The sequence below is a fragment of the Lissotriton helveticus genome, chromosome 3_1 (genome assembly GCF_964261635.1).
Source record: "Lissotriton helveticus chromosome 3_1, aLisHel1.1, whole genome shotgun sequence".
NCBI classification, from domain to species: Eukaryota; Metazoa; Chordata; class Amphibia; order Caudata; family Salamandridae; genus Lissotriton; species Lissotriton helveticus.
In genome coordinates this window covers 987,462,643-987,478,374 of record NC_136061.1, presented here as the reverse complement: position 1 = coordinate 987,478,374, position 15,732 = coordinate 987,462,643, and positions in this window count along the sequence as shown.

Genomic DNA, 15,732 nt, shown 5'->3' with positions numbered 1-15,732 from the left:
TTAGATCAAAGATTATTGCTTTGTGTTTAATTCTTTGAGGTGCTACATCAGTGCACTGGTAAATATATCCAGTCTCTGCATGTTTGATAAGGATTTGTGGTAGTAGTTATTGTCACGGGGGATGTTTCTATGCAGCAGGCAAAATGAAAACCGGAGCACCCACCCTTGGGCAGTACTTTGAGACCATCTGCTCCAGGTAGCTTAAAGTATTTATTCGTTGTTATCATCCTTGGATTAATTTGTCCTTCCACTCCTCACCTTCCCAACTGTTCTTTCACTGTTTACACGAGCAACCATGTGTACAGCCTCGATTCATCAATTTATTGATTGGACAACGTTCTATAATGAAAATGTGTTGTACAATGCATCATAATTGCATTTTCTAAGACTTTTCTTGGGTGGGGAACCCCCCAAACCTCCCTTGCAGTGGTCAGGCTCGCGAGCTGTGCTCACCCGCTACATGCAGTATGCGGCAGGGTCGTGGACCAGGGTCAGCGGACTCGATAATTCTCGCCTCGGTGCCTACTCTAACCAGGGATCACACTCGGCAACTCTGGGCATTAGCTTGCCTCATCTCTACAACGGCCGCCCACATTCATCGGGGATGCCTGGTTTCACCTTGGAGATACCCAGTAGGGACCATCTCACAGGGATAGCCAGGACAGGTTCCCCAGCGGTCTACAGCACCACGACACCTCAGGGCAGCAGTGCGCTTTACAAGACACATACATACATATGAGGGTTTGCCTGTCAAATTTGCCAGGGCTGCTTTGGTACCTGATGGACACAAAGCGTGACCAACATCATGAGCTTACCGAGTAGGATCAACAACAGAAACTCTATAGAACAAGAAATTATATTTGGAAATTAAGGTGTCAAATATTGATATTGGCGTTTTGTTGTCACAAGTACAATTAGGGTTTTTTTGGAATACAATACACGAGATGCATTCTTAAGATAACAACAGGGCACAAGTCGGAGATACACTTGGGTGGATGGCATCCACCCACTATTTTCACAGGGTGTACAGTGTCCACCCCACAAAGAAGTTTGGCCCCACTCTAAAATGTGTTGAACTCATCCCTGTGTAATTTTCAAACACCCGTACACATTCAGCAGCGGCAGCACTTCTGCTCTCAATCTGAGCAGGACGTACAGGTGTCAGGGTTCATCAGTTTCCAGCAAGGCGTAATTTAAGGGGCCTCAGGCCTCCTTTGGTTTGATTATCCTGGCTGTGGGCGGTCTGAGCCTCACGCCTAGATGCAAATGCAGTGGAGGGGAAATAAAGGCTCACAGGTTATTACTTCACAGGTAAATAAGGGAGCCATTATTTTGACTTGGTTCAGTCCTTGTATATAAGAAATATGCATGCACTGTGAGAATGCCAGATATGTTGTTTTGTCCCAGTATTTACAGAGTATAACAATTTAAATACCACCGTTTTTTATTTCTTTTATAGTCCTACTCATCCCAATGCAGGGTGTCAGAGCACTTTACATCACGTGTACACATTACATTGAAAATAAATCACAAACGTTTGTAAATCATTGTGCAGGATATGTTACATAAGAAAGTAAGGGTAAAAAGGTATAGGAGCCACATGTCACCGATCATAGCTCACTGTACTATATTAGAAGTAAAAAGGATTTCTGGGTTGGAAGAAGCAACCCACCTAGCTACATCAAATAACAAGCACTTACAATGCAATAGGTCTCACATTTGCAAGAGTTTAAGCTATTGGCATTGTAAATGACAATGCCTTTTATTTATCAGTTTTAAAAAACAACACATAAATATAAGGCATTTTCATTTACAATTGCCAATAGCTCAAACGTTCGCAAATGCGAGACCTATTGCATTGTAAATGCTCGTTTTTTTTTGCCATTCAGTCAGTTCTTCTGCCTCCAATGATGACCCTGAGATATGCAACGAGTTTGCACCTACATCATAAGGAGTGGAGTACTATCTTCATACATATGGCATTTCCAAATAAGCATGACACTTATGGAAACACTGTTTTTTGTGTTTTTCTCTGCAGACACAGTGACTTTTAAGACCTATCGAAGCAATACTTTCCCGGTGAAGGAGCCTATCTCTTAAATGCATTGAATTTTTGTATCCCTTTTAATAAGCAAATGTCTTGAAAAAAATGCCGAAAATTAGGTTTTCTGAAGTGGGATGAAATAAACACATTTAAAGAGTATATCATTTATTTAAATTAAAAAGTAATAACTTTAAACTATGAGAAATTAATTATTTCCCTATAGGCTGTTGGCTAAAAGCACCCTCTGACAGATTCCTTTTATTCACCGATGATTGGATTAGGTGTGTTTAGGATATTCATAGATGAGTTTTAATAAATCTGAAATAATTAAATTCAAATTAAAGTACTGAGACTATGTGGACTGAGAAAATCCCCAGTCCTAGTGGGACCCCTTGGTCCACTAACCGTTTTAGGGAGAAATGTTGCGTCCATTGCAGGGCACAAGGTTAGCTTAGCTTTCTTTATGTTGTACACAGAGGAGAAGCCACACGACTTGGTTAAAGGAAACAAAATGGGAGCGCATGTGCTTTGGCGGATGTCCCATACTGCAACCAGGAGCGTAATACTGGAACCTTCGGCACAGTGGGGCCCTCAGCCCTTCAAGGCCCCACCAGTCCTTTATGGGGACGCCCCTACTCAGCCTAAGAGCAATATATCTGGGGGATATGAGGGACTCAGCGGCCGTCTATCTACACAGTGCATCTACATGGCACTGTCCCCCTTGCCTCCTGAGAAAAGCATCAATGCCCTGAAAAACCTGTCTCCATAGGTTAAATGTGTACATGTGGCTGGCTCTGTAAAGGGTATCCTTAAGGCATTATGTGTGATGTTGGTGGATGTTCTCTCTTGTTGGTCGACTGGTCCAAAAAACCCTGGTACCTAATAGTGATACCTTTACTGGTGGTGTGTGTGCCTGGTGGAAGGGTGCACTGACGGCTGGTGGTGTGTGTGCCTTGTGGAAGCGTGCACTGACAGCTGGCGGTGTGGTTGCCTGGTGGAAGTGTGCACTGATGGCTGGTGGTGCGTGGGCCTGGTGAAAGTGTGCACTGACAGCAGGTGGTGTGTGTGCCCGGCGAAAGTGTGCACCGACGGCTGGTGGTGTGTGTGCCCGGTGAAATTGTGCACCGACGGCTGGTGGTGTGTGGGTGCCTGGTGAAAGCGTGCACTGACGGCTGGTGGTGTGTGCCTGGTGGAAGCATGCACCGACGGCTGGTAGTGTGTGACGGCTGGTAGTGTGTGTGCCTGTTGAAAGTATGCACTGATGGCTGGTGGTGTGTGTGCCTGGTGGAAGCGTGCACTGACGCTGGTGGTGTGTGTGCCTGGTGGAAGCGTGCACTGATGGCTGGTTTTGTGTGTGCCCGGGGAAAGTGTGCACTGACGGCTGGTGGTGTGTGTGCCCGGTGAAAGTGTGCACTGACGGCAGGTGGTGTGTGTGCCCAGTGAAAGTGTGCACTGACAGCTGGTGGTGTGTGTGGTCGATGAAAGCGTGCACTGACATCTGGTGGTGTGTATACCTGGTTGAAGCATGCACTGACGGCTGGTGGTGTGTGTGCCTGGTGGAAGCGTGCACGGATGGCTGGTGGTGTGTCTGCCCGGTGGAAGCGTGCACTGACGGCTGGTGGTGTGTGTGCCTGGTGGAAGCATGCACTGACGGCTGGTGGTGTGTGTGCATGGTGGAAGCGTGCACTGACGGCTGGTGGTGTGTGTGCCTGGTGGAAGCGTGCACTGACGGCTGGTGTTGTGCGTGCCCGGTAGAAGCATGCACTGATGGCTGGTAGTGTGTGTGCCTGGTGAAAGTGACACCTACAGTTGGTGGTGTGTGTGCCTGGTGGAAGCGTGCAGTGACGGTTGGTGGTGTGTGTGCCTGGTGGAAGTGTGCACTGACGGCTAGTGGTGCGTGTGCCCAGTGAAAGCGCGCACCAACGGCTGGTAGTGTGTGTGTGCCTGGTGAAAGGGTGCACTGACGGCTGGTGGTGTGTGCGTGGTGGAAGAGTGCTCCGACGGCTGGTAGTGTGTGACGGCCTGTAGTGTGTGTGCCTGGTGAAAGTGTGCTTTGACGGCTGGTGGTGTGTGTGCCTGGTGGAAGCATGCATTGACGGCTGGTAGTGTGTGTGCCTGGTGGAAGCGTGCACTGACACTTGGTGGTGTGTGTGCCCGGTGGAAGCGTGCACTGACGGCTAGTGGTGTGTGTGCCTGGTGGAAGCGTGCACTGACGGCTGGTGGGGTGTGTGCCTGTTGGATGCGTGCAGTGACGGCTGGTGGTGTGTGTGCCCGGTGAAAGCGTGCACTGATGGCTGGTGGTGTGTGTGTGCATGGTGAAAGCGTGCACTGACGGCGGGTGGTGTGTGCCTGGTGGAAGTGTGCACCGACAGCTGGTAGTGTGTGATGGCTGGTAGTGTGTGTGCCTGGTGAAAGTGTGCACTGATGGCTGGTAGTGTGTGTGCCTGGTGAAAGTGACACCTACAGTTGGTGGTGTGTGTGCCTGGTGGAAGCGTGCAGTGACGGTTGGTGGTGTGTGTGCCTGGTGGAAGTGTGCACTGACGGCTAGTGGTGCGTGTGCCCAGTGAAAGCGCGCACCAAAGGCTGGTAGTGTGTGTGTGCCTGGTGAAAGGGTGCACTGACGGCTGGTGGTGTGTGCGTGGTGGAAGAGTGCTCCGACGGCTGGTAGTGTGTGACGGCCTGTAGTGTGTGTGCCTGGTGAAAGTGTGCTTTGACGGCTGGTGGTGTGTGTGCCTGGTGGAAGCATGCATTGACGGCTGGTAGTGTGTGTGCCTGGAGGAAGCGTGCACTGACACTTGGTGGTGTGTGTGCCCGGTGGAAGCGTGCACTGACGGCTAGTGGTGTGTGTGCCTGGTGGAAGTGTGCACTGGTGGCTGGTGGTGTGTGTGCCTGGTGAAAGCGTGCACTGACGGTTGGTGGTGTGTGTACCCGGTGAAAGCGTGCACTGATGGCTGGTGGTGTGTGTGTGCATGGTGAAAGCGTGCACTGACGGCTGGTGGTGTGTGCCTGGTGGAAGTGTGCACCGACAGCTGGTAGTGTGTGATGGCTGGTAGTGTGTGTGCCTGGTGAAAGTGTGCATTGACGGCTGGTGGTGTGTGTGCCTGGTGGAAGCGTGCACTGACGGCTGGTGGTGTGTGTGCCTGTTGGAAGCGTGCACTGACGGCTGGTGGAATCATGCACTGACGGCTGGTGGTGTGTGTGCCTGGTGGAAGCGTGCACAGACAGCTGGTTGTGTGTGTGCCTGGTGGAAGTAGGAGCATTCACAGTGATAGAAGACACAAATTAAACTGACGAACAAGACGGGGAGGCGGGGGAGTAGGGAGGGGGAGTGGAGCGGAGGAGCATGATTCACAGCTAGAAGACACAAATGAAGCTGAAGGCTGAGTGCTGAAAGCAAAAAGAAAAAAAAACAAGCCAAGCAACGAAAGTGAAAGTTAAAGTGATCGGACGGAGGCAGAGGGGAAAGCAACTTAATGACCCGTGACGGAGGAGACAGATGGCGGCTGCGTGCGTGCACCCGCACATGCACTCCAGCTTCAGGCCAGCAAAAGCCTCTGGTAGGTAGCACTTTTTTACCCTTTACTAAAAGTCGAGCAAGCAGCGCATGCGCTGCTCTAGGCTCGACCTAAAAATCTGTTATATGCATGTTACATTATGTTCTTTGCAGGATACACATTAACCCTGTATGCTACTTTGAGTCAAAAATGGGACTAGAGAAAAAAACAGGTCTCTCCACCAAATGCATTTATCACCAGAGTTATCTTGCTGTTATTATTATCCCCTCAGATTTAGTGGGAACATAAAGATCTATACAGCGGGTGCCTTAGCCCCATAAGATATTTAATTGTTTTGACTTTTCAACCAACTAAGCAGTACAGATTTACTGTCCTGTTTCTTCTTGTTTCCAATTTCTTTGCGGCAAAGTTATAAAAAATAAATGTTTAAATTGAGGCCCTGATTTTGCATCAGGATTGTACCACTTTTCTGGCACAAACCTGACTTAAAATCTATTTTGGAATTAACAGTGCCTCACAAATCCCGTTTGTGTGGCTTTGTAAAAAAAAAAAAAACGAACACAAGGCAGCACATTTCCCTACCTTGCATTACCTTGCGTCAGGTAGGCATTACATGGGTGGTGCTTGGGCGTTTTCTTGCTTCCATCCATGTATTTTGACGCAAACCCATATTTATAAAGACTTGTAAATACAGGACAAACTGGTGGGTTTACCTGAGGCTGGTCCAACAAGGAGAAACATCTTTATTTGTCCATGTTATCTCCTCTTTACTTAGATGCTGCATTTTGCAGCATACATACTGAGAGGAAATCTTCATCGGATAGTTTTTGAGTAGCTTCGTAAAAAAAAAAAGCTGAGCTGCCATGCGTTACCGTGCTGCAGATAGGCATTCCATAGGTGGTGCATTGGTGTTCACGCTCATCCACCCATGTATTTCGTGTACAAAAAAATATTCACAGTCTTCTTAAGGCAGACACACTAGCTTTACCTGGGTCAGCTCTCGAGTCCCACTTCCCTGTCAAAGGATAGGGGTTATTCCCCATTTATGTGAGGTGGCATTACAGCAAGGCCTGCTAGTAATTTCAAGTCTTAGAAGTTTGGTGATGGCTTTGAGAAAGTCAAAGTTCCTCAGCAACGTAGCGGATCAGTCAGAGCAATTTGCTCCTGATGCCTGGCGGCCCAGTATTTATTCTTACTCGCTGGAGAGGAGGTTTGGAGAGCCCTGGCATGCCTCTGTGGCCTAGCGGTGAGCAGAAGTCTGGATGCTACAGTAGAGCCAGCAAGTGTCTACATTCTCCTCTGCCTCCGCGGTAAGCCTCCCATAATCTATAGGCAGGTTTTGGGTTCTCCTGGATTGTTGGGAAGTTGAGTTGTTGCTCTTCCTCCTCAGTTAATGGCTTGCATCTCCTTCACAGCTGCACACTTCAGGGAAACAGCCCTCTCACTTCAGCTTTGCATCCTCCTGGCATACAAGGTTCTTAATGCTGCATACAGAGAAACGACCCTATAGGTCACAGCATTGTACAGGGTATTGGCCCTCTCCTCGATAGAGCAATGCCCCAGGGCAACAGTCTTTAATCATTACCACGGCCCCCACCTGGAATACAGAGGTCACGGACAGCTAATTGGGTTTCTGCATTTACTTTGTGCAATTCAGCCACTAATAGCGGGGCGGGGCTAAGCATGTAGAGGGAGGCGAGCCCCGGAGCTCCTCCGCGGTCGCCCTCCATAAACATCGATCCTGGCCAGCAATCCTGGAATCCAGCGCCACAGTCTGCGCATGAAGGTCCGGTGCCCCTTTTAAGAGGGTCGACGGAGCCTAGAAGGGCCTAGAAGGGCCGAAAATTGGGGTTCTTACCTCTCTCCCTGCTCGTGAGATCTGCAGGCGACAAGATGGCGCCCGCGACTGTCGAGGCTGGCGTCAGGCAGTAAGAGGACCCTTCGAGGCTGGCGGCAGCACTGGGGAAGCTGGAACCCAGCCGCTGGGACCGGAAGAAAGACGGCTGCTCCCGTTCACGATAGCGGTGAGGAGGTATCGCATGCCGGCGGGCGGAGGCCACCCAGCGACATCTGTTTCCCCCCAGCTGCCTGACCCTAAGATGGCGGCGCCCGGGACAGGACGGACTTTTGCCATTTAGCGCGAAATCTCCTGCTGAGGGCCCTACGAGATCCCCACTAAGGACGGCGGAGGCCCCCGCATCGCCCTGGACCCAGCACCAAGACCAGAACGAGGTCAGAAATGGGAAAAGCAGCCGAACCAACACGGACCCAGACGAACATCATTCTGCCTGACCCCCAAATGGCGCCCAAGTTGGGTCACCGCACGGAAAAAACATCTCTGTATTCCCTATCTGCCTTGGAGATAGAGGGGATTAAAGCACACATCCTCCCTCCACAGGACTTACAGGGTTAACCAATCCTGCTATTTCCACGCATTAGAATTAAGATGGAAAAATTGTGCTGGGGGAATGTATGGCCTTGAGAAAATCTTTCAAAACAACGAGGTTTCCTGAAGTTTGTCACGTGACATGACCAGTGCGAGCCACCTAAATCCATAATACTAGACTATCATCAAGCGCGGAGAGAAACTTGGAGACAGAGAGCTCACTTGGTTGCTGCTGGGATTGAGACCTCCGTCATGACTTCAAACAAAGTAGTTGTAAAGGGACAGCTGAAATTCCAGGAGCCTAGTCCCGACAGTTCGACGATTTCGAAGGGCTGGAAGAGGTCCCCCGCTACACGGCGGAGGAGGGCACTGGACATTCCAGGAGCCTAGTCCCGACAGCTCGACGACTTCGGAGGGCTGGAAGTGGTCCCCCGCTACACGGCGGAGGAGGGCACTGGACATCGAATGCTGTCTTATTTAAAGTGCTTTGATAACCTAATCGGTTCAAGTTACTGAAATGTGCAACGTAACTGATTCTATGTAAACTGCTGTGTTAACATGTAACGAAACTGGTGCTATGTAAAGCGCTCTGATAACCTAATCGGTTCAAGTTCGCGCTATAGAAAACTCTAAAAATAAATAAATAATAAATATATAGACATCTCTTTATTTCTGCTTTTCACATCAAAGGTTAATGTTTTGTCTTTAATTCTTGGTGCATTAGGGAAAAGTTTGGCAGTTAAGTGCATCCTATGTGTGGCCTAGATTCTTATTATACATGGTGCAACATTACAGCCTATCAAACACAAAAGAGAGATTTGTATAGGATCACACTATTTTTTCAAGCTGGTAAGCCAGGACTGATCCTAGGTTTTCTGCTTTCACATTGTTCTTTTCAGGCATTAGATGGACATCTCTTTATTTCTCCTATTTCTCCTGTTTTACATCAAAGGTTAATGCTTTGTCTCTAATTCTTGGCTCATGTGGTTAAAGCGTGGGTGGCAGGCAGAAGCGGCAACTGTGCATTTTTCCCTTTCAAATAAGGACAGCCTTGTAGTTTCGGCCAGTGCAGGTAAGCACTGTGGGGAGGGGGGAGTCAACAGATGACGGAATAGAATTTATTTAATTTTCCCTATTCCGTCGTCTGTGAGTAACCTTTATCACCATTTCCTTCTCATCCATTGGATGCTCGGTGGCTGGCATCTATTTTGATGTGGAGCTGATACCTCTTACTGTGAAATTTAGGGCCCATTCTTTGTGTGGGTATTCTGGCTGTACTGATTCCAGGGTGATCTGTCAGGTTGTGCTGGTGAATATGAGGTTAGTTTAGATATAGTTATGCCAACAATATGAACATGAGAGATGTCTGCTGCTAATTGTGGAGGTGACATTTTGGCAGGCAGAATTACATTTGTAAATACATGAATGCAGAGCCCCAGTTTCCTCTTAGGGTTCTATTGCTGAATGGCAAGGTTGCCATAACCTTTTTTAGGTCTCGCCTGTCGATGCGCATGCGCATCGAGCAAGCGAGACTATAGGGGCTCATCCAGACTTTATCTAACTTGCAAGGAATCGTGGCGATTCCTTGCAGTGCCCGTGACTTTTAAGCTCAATGCGCATGTGCATTGAGCTTAAAAGCGCGTGCACATGCCCCCAGCCGCCTGCCTTGCCTACTCTCTCTCACAGCCTCCCCCAGCTCCGCCCCCTCACTACTTGATTGCACGGCCGCTAGGCCGTGCCTCCCCTACTCTCCTCCCCCCTCCTCCTCTCCTCCCCTGCCTGCCTGCCGCTAGGCCGTGCCTCCCCTACTCTCCTCCCCCCTCCTCCTCCTACTGCCGTGTCGCACCTCTCCCCTCTCCGCCCCCTCCCCTGCCAGCCGTGTTTGTTTATTTTACCCGCCGTGTCTCTGCTGCTTCCCCCTGTCCTGTCTCTCCTCCTCTCCCTCTCTATACCCTCCCCCTCCCCCCCACCACTCCCATCAAGTCCCTCTGGCCCTTCCCTCCTCCCCGGACCCCTCCTCCCCTGCCCCCTCCTCCCCTGCCCCCTCCACCCTTTTTGTTTTGTGCATGAAGACGCACACAGATTTATCATCGCCTCCTGTGGAGGAGAAGTTGCTGAACCTTTATTACTCCGCGGCTCTCCCGCCTCCTTTACAGTGCATGATGGGCTTCATGGGACACTAAACAGTGTGGCTGTAATCTCTCTCTGACACAGGTAACCTTTCCTTATCACTTGTAATTGTTTTTTTCCGCCTATGTCTTTCTGCCCGTGTTTTTAAATGTCGGGTTCACCCTACGGGAGTTCGTTAGTGCGGTTAATTATCTAAATTCCATCGGCACATCCACCCCGTCTGCACTCACTTTTATCAGCACGTCCTCCACTTCTGTCTCCCTCTCTATACCCTCCCCCTCCCCCCCACCACTCCCATCAAGTCCCTCTGGCCCTTCCCTCCTCCCCGGACCCCTCCTCCCCTGCCCCCTCCTCCCCTGCCCCCTCCACCCTTTTTGTTTTGTGCATGAAGACGCACACAGATTTATCATCGCCTCCTGTGGAGGAGAAGTTGCTGAACCTTTATTACTCCGCGGCTCTCCCGCCTCCTTTACAGTGCATGATGGGCTTCATGGGACACTAAACAGTGTGGCTGTAATCTCTCTCTGACACAGGTAACCTTTCCTTATCACTTGTAATTGTTTTTTTCCGCCTATGTCTTTCTGCCCGTGTTTTTAAATGTCGGGTTCACCCTACGGGAGTTCGTTAGTGCGGTTAATTATCTAAATTCCATCGGCACATCCACCCCGTCTGCACTCACTTTTATCAGCACGTCCTCCACTTCTGCACTCGACCCTTCAGGTAGGAGCCTCTTTAAACGTGTGCACGACATTGTTGTCATTTTATTAAATAAAAAATAAATGCCTGCATTGCATGTTTACTTTTTCAGAAACTGACTGGGGTCACCTACTGATATGGCAGGGATCTTACATTCCAACCCTCCAGAATTGGGTGGGAGGTTCAGGGCGCTTGCTTTTATTTCCTCCAACTTCGTCGTTTTACCCTGCTGCACCGAAAGAGGCATTCCTGGCCTTGTTATACCGGCCATCAATCACAGTGAGCCCCCACAATGCATTTCTTGCATTCAATGTGCTTTATAAACACAGCACGTTCACCTGACGGTTTTTAAAATAAACTAACAGTTTAGATTTCTGTTTTGCTTTTCTTTTTTTCCCAACATGGAATGCATTTTTAGGACGCATTTTCCTTGGTACTTAAAAACCGAAACATAAATCATTCCTGTTAGTTTATATACAAAAATAAACTCCCATCAAGTGACAGCATTCTGTTCAAATGCATCTGTAACAACATTAGCTATAAAGTGCCCGTCCTATATCTCGCCTCCTTATACCGGCCATCAATCACAGTGAGCCCCTGCAAATGCATTCCATGAGTTTTCTAAACACAATTTGGAATGCAACAGGTATCGCATTTGTGAGTGTTTAGCTATTGGCATTCTAAATGACAATGCCTTTTATTTATGTTTTAAAAACCAAAACATAAATGAAAAGGCATTATCATTTACAAAGCCAACAGCTCAAACTCTGGTAAATGCGAGACCTATTGCATTGCAAATGCTTGTCTTTCAGTACTCTACACTTGCTTTTTTCATCACCTTTTGTGGCTTCATCATTGTTTTGCTATCTCTCTTTCTCCTTTCTTCCCTTTCTGTCTTTTAATCTTGTCTTAGGCCATGGTCTGTTGGAGAAAAATTAGCCCCGATCTCCTAAAATGAGTGCAGGTTCCCACTACAGACATGACATGTGATGGGTAAGGCTGAGTAAGTATACTTCGCATAGGAGATTAGTCTCACCTCAGGAGAGTGCAGGGAGCTAAAGCACTCACATCTACATGGAAATGTGCTTTATATGGAATATTAAGCCTGGTGGAGTAGGCTGGCAGCGGAGTCAGTTTGTTCAATCCTTAGGTAAAGGAAGCTTTACGCTGACAAAAGGCAACATTGGTTTAACTGTAGCTTACAAAAGTGTGAGACTTCTGCTTAAATCAGGAGCATTTGCACGTATATTCGTAATTCACTTTAAAAGCAGTCATGATAGACATGCTAAACATGTGTGTGGTCTTAAGATATGATGTCACTTCTTATGATGTCACTTCCTGTAAGTCATAGGTTATGATGCCACTTTCGGTGATGCTATGCACTGAGATGTTACTTGCATAATGCCTGAGTTGGTTAGTCCCTCCACGTTTTTTTAGGACTTGTGCCCTGGATAATACATTTCCAGAGCATAACCAACAATATTTGAAAAACACCATTTAGATTCAAATGAAGAATGTAATAAACAGGTAAAGCATGCAATATTTAGAAAACTGTAAGGTTCCACTTCTAACTATTGCCGATCATCGAAATTTGATTGACCTGAAGTCACAAAAAATGTGTTAAAACCAAGCTTGATGGCGTTTACTCTTTGCACGTTTCAATTCCATTCCCACGTTTCAAGCTGAGGTTAAAAGCGGGACAGTCAAAGCCTTGTCACTTCCCAGAATCAGGGATCCTTTACCTCTAGATGTACCTGTGAGTGCAATCTACCGGAGTGTACTGGTGAAAGGTATATCTCTCTCCTGATGAGCCGTGTTTGCACAGCGCACCATTTTGTTGGTGAAGAAGGTAAACTGCTCTTTTGTGAATATGTAACCAGTGCTTTCCGCAATTATTCGGCTAGAAAATGGCGCTTACCCCAGAGAACCAACTGAATGGTGGCGCTGGCACTGTGCACTGTTTGTGTGATGGAGCCGGTTGTTTGCATGTGAGCTCTTTGAACACAGCGGTTTTAAAAGAAGAGGTGTCTGCCAGGATGGATTGAACCATGCCAGCAAAGAAGGATCACAAAGATCCACGAATGTGGCTAGCTGGCTAACAGATTGGTTGCTTAACTGCAGGGCTCAGCGAGGTCAAGGGTCAAGACTAAAGTGTGTTAAAAAAAATAATAAAAAATGATGCACATTCTGTGTACTTGCCAGGCTCAACATTGATCACAAAGACTTTGGTAGGTGGGACTCATCTCATGATGAGTCTACACAGGTGAGGATCTGAGGGAAGGAGACTCATGATTCACATAAGCAATACATAATTATTTCTAAATCAGTGTGGTTACCCAGCTGCCACTTGTCTTCTTCACCACCACCCACCCACTGGCTTCATAGGCACCCACTGCAGCCCCACAATGCACTTGGACCATATGGGGCAACAAGCGTGTATACTCTGTATTCTTCTTTTACCTTGGCACTCCTTGGGTCTGTTTCCATCCTCTGCTTTGTAGTAAGGTCTAACATAGTAAGAGGATATCTTAACAAGTAAACACAGAAGCACACGCCTCACCCAGTCAATTGGCCAGTGATTGGCCTTCTTTATCATAGGCGGAGAGCACGCGAGGCCCTGCTGCCGCGACAATGCCCCTTCCGCTCCAGTGGTCCCGGAAGGTTGCCCCGGCCCTGCCAATTGTATTGATCCCAGCACTAGGCTGCGACTCGTGGTGTTCCAGCCCAGAGGCGTCGCTTCGACATGTGCTCTGCTTCCCACCCTGCTCCCCTTCACGCATGTCCGATGGCATCAGTCACAGACTTACAAATAACGCGCCTCCTCCGCCTCCCTGGCGTGGTCCTAACCTTGCTGGGGGCAGGCAGGAAGGCTCCAAAGGATGTTGTGACAAAGAGGGAGCTGGGTAAGGCAAAAGGGTGGAAGAGAGAGGTGTGTGGCAGCATTATGAAAAACAGAAAACACTTTTGGCAACATTAATGCATAGAACGATAAGCCACAATTTAAGTGACCTCTAGACTCAGACTCTCCAACACTTTGTAAAGTGCACTAAAACCAGCACTGTAGGTTGCATTGCTATTGTGCACTATAAACAGGGCCACTGGAAAATGCTATTGCACAACGGTGGCTTTTTTCGCGTAACTATTAATAAGACAAACTCACTACATAATCTGTGATCTGCTGCATAATTTTCAGATTTTAACAATTAAAAAAAAATGTTTTTTTCTAGCCCAAACGGGATCAAGTTATTGACATTGCTGCATCTGGGTATAATTCTGCTCCGGATACGTATGGAAAGTTAACTGGTCTGCTTCAGCTGTTTCTTGCTGTAATCAGCTATTTAGAGAGGTGCCAAAGGTGCCCAGCTATTCCCCCCCTGTAGATGGACTTGGTGAGGGCTTTTTTCTCCAGCTGTGTATGAAATGAACTACACTGTTTTCCGGAGCAGGCTTTTAAATGGAAACAGGTTCTTCAAACGTGTACATATTCTCTTTGCCTTTCCTTACCACATATATTAGTCAACCCTCCTGGGTTATTTGGTCCTGCATTATTATTATTATTATTTGAATTTATACAGCGCATAGCCGCATAATGCCTGTGGTCATAATTATAAAACATGTGACCATTCACCCATAGTGAGATTGTGCCAACAGCAATCATTCAAAGCACTTCATCTGCACCATGCACTTCTGTGACCGTACACAGGCATGCTAAGTGCTTTGATCATGCACTTCTATCCTGATCTGTCACTCACTTCTATTTTAGGAATGAGATATCCTCACATGTCTTACAAAGCACCTCTAATGTGAACATCAATATGTACTGGGCTTCAAGTTTTCATAAAGTCACCAACGTGTTATAAGGCGCCTCTGTCCTAGAGTGCCACCCATCTGAATCTATCCTGGAGCGGCCATATTTACGGTGCTGAATCTAATACCCTGGATTTCCACACTTTTATCTGGCTTTCATTCTGCCACTCTGCCCCAGCTGTCCCTGTGGACTTTGGGCAAGTTTGACCTACCACAGCCTCTTCAAACACAGCAACTTTACAGAGAAAACAAAGGTACACAGTTTTGTATCCTGATATAGGAAACACATCCATTCACTGTTACAGTAAAGGTCCTTATTCCTCTGCTTCTGGGGTAGCTTGTTTCTCGCCATGTTTGTGCTATGTCTCCCTTCTTTGTCCTTTGTCTGTTGTCCATTTTTCTCCTCTACATCCTGTCTCTTCTGGTAACGAGTGATGCCATATGACTTGGACCCCAGTGCATTGAAGGGTCCTAATGCCCAACTGGACACCTCCCCCTCTTCTTGAAAAACAGCTCCTTTAATGTACCTTTGATTCACACCAATTCTATGTAGTAGTGATGACTTCTCTGCATGTGGAATCATATTACCTACAGCAGTATTTTTTTTCCCCCAGTAACACTGTGCCCTATGAAGATGTGTGTCGCAGCATCCACACGCTTGACAGTATAATTTTTATATAGTGTTACTTACTGCACTTATGCCAATTATGTGTGCTAAAGCTAGGACCAGTTCTAGGATTTGTGGGGTCCCGGGCAGAATAGAAATATGTGGAGCCCATCTAAGAATGAACATCACAGAAAGTGACATCAATTGATCATTAATTTCCTTGCATTGTTGAAGTAGCTTTGCAAGAAGCTACTTACCTAGAGTGGATAGCACTAAAATGGATACAAATATAAATATTAACCATATTAGAAGTACATATATGTTAAAGTTGTATTAGGTGGAAACACTTACATTAAGCAAAGTGGGGAAAAAAGCTGGGCCTAGATATCTCCAAAACTGATATGACTACTCCAATTGCTGTTATCATGGTGATGCAGCAATTAGATTTCTGAAACCCTTTCAGCCCTTGACTGAGAGGCCCCGGATAAGGGGACCCAATCCCTTGGGCCTCTCAGCACCAAAGCTGCCTCTGGGTCTCCTAATACTG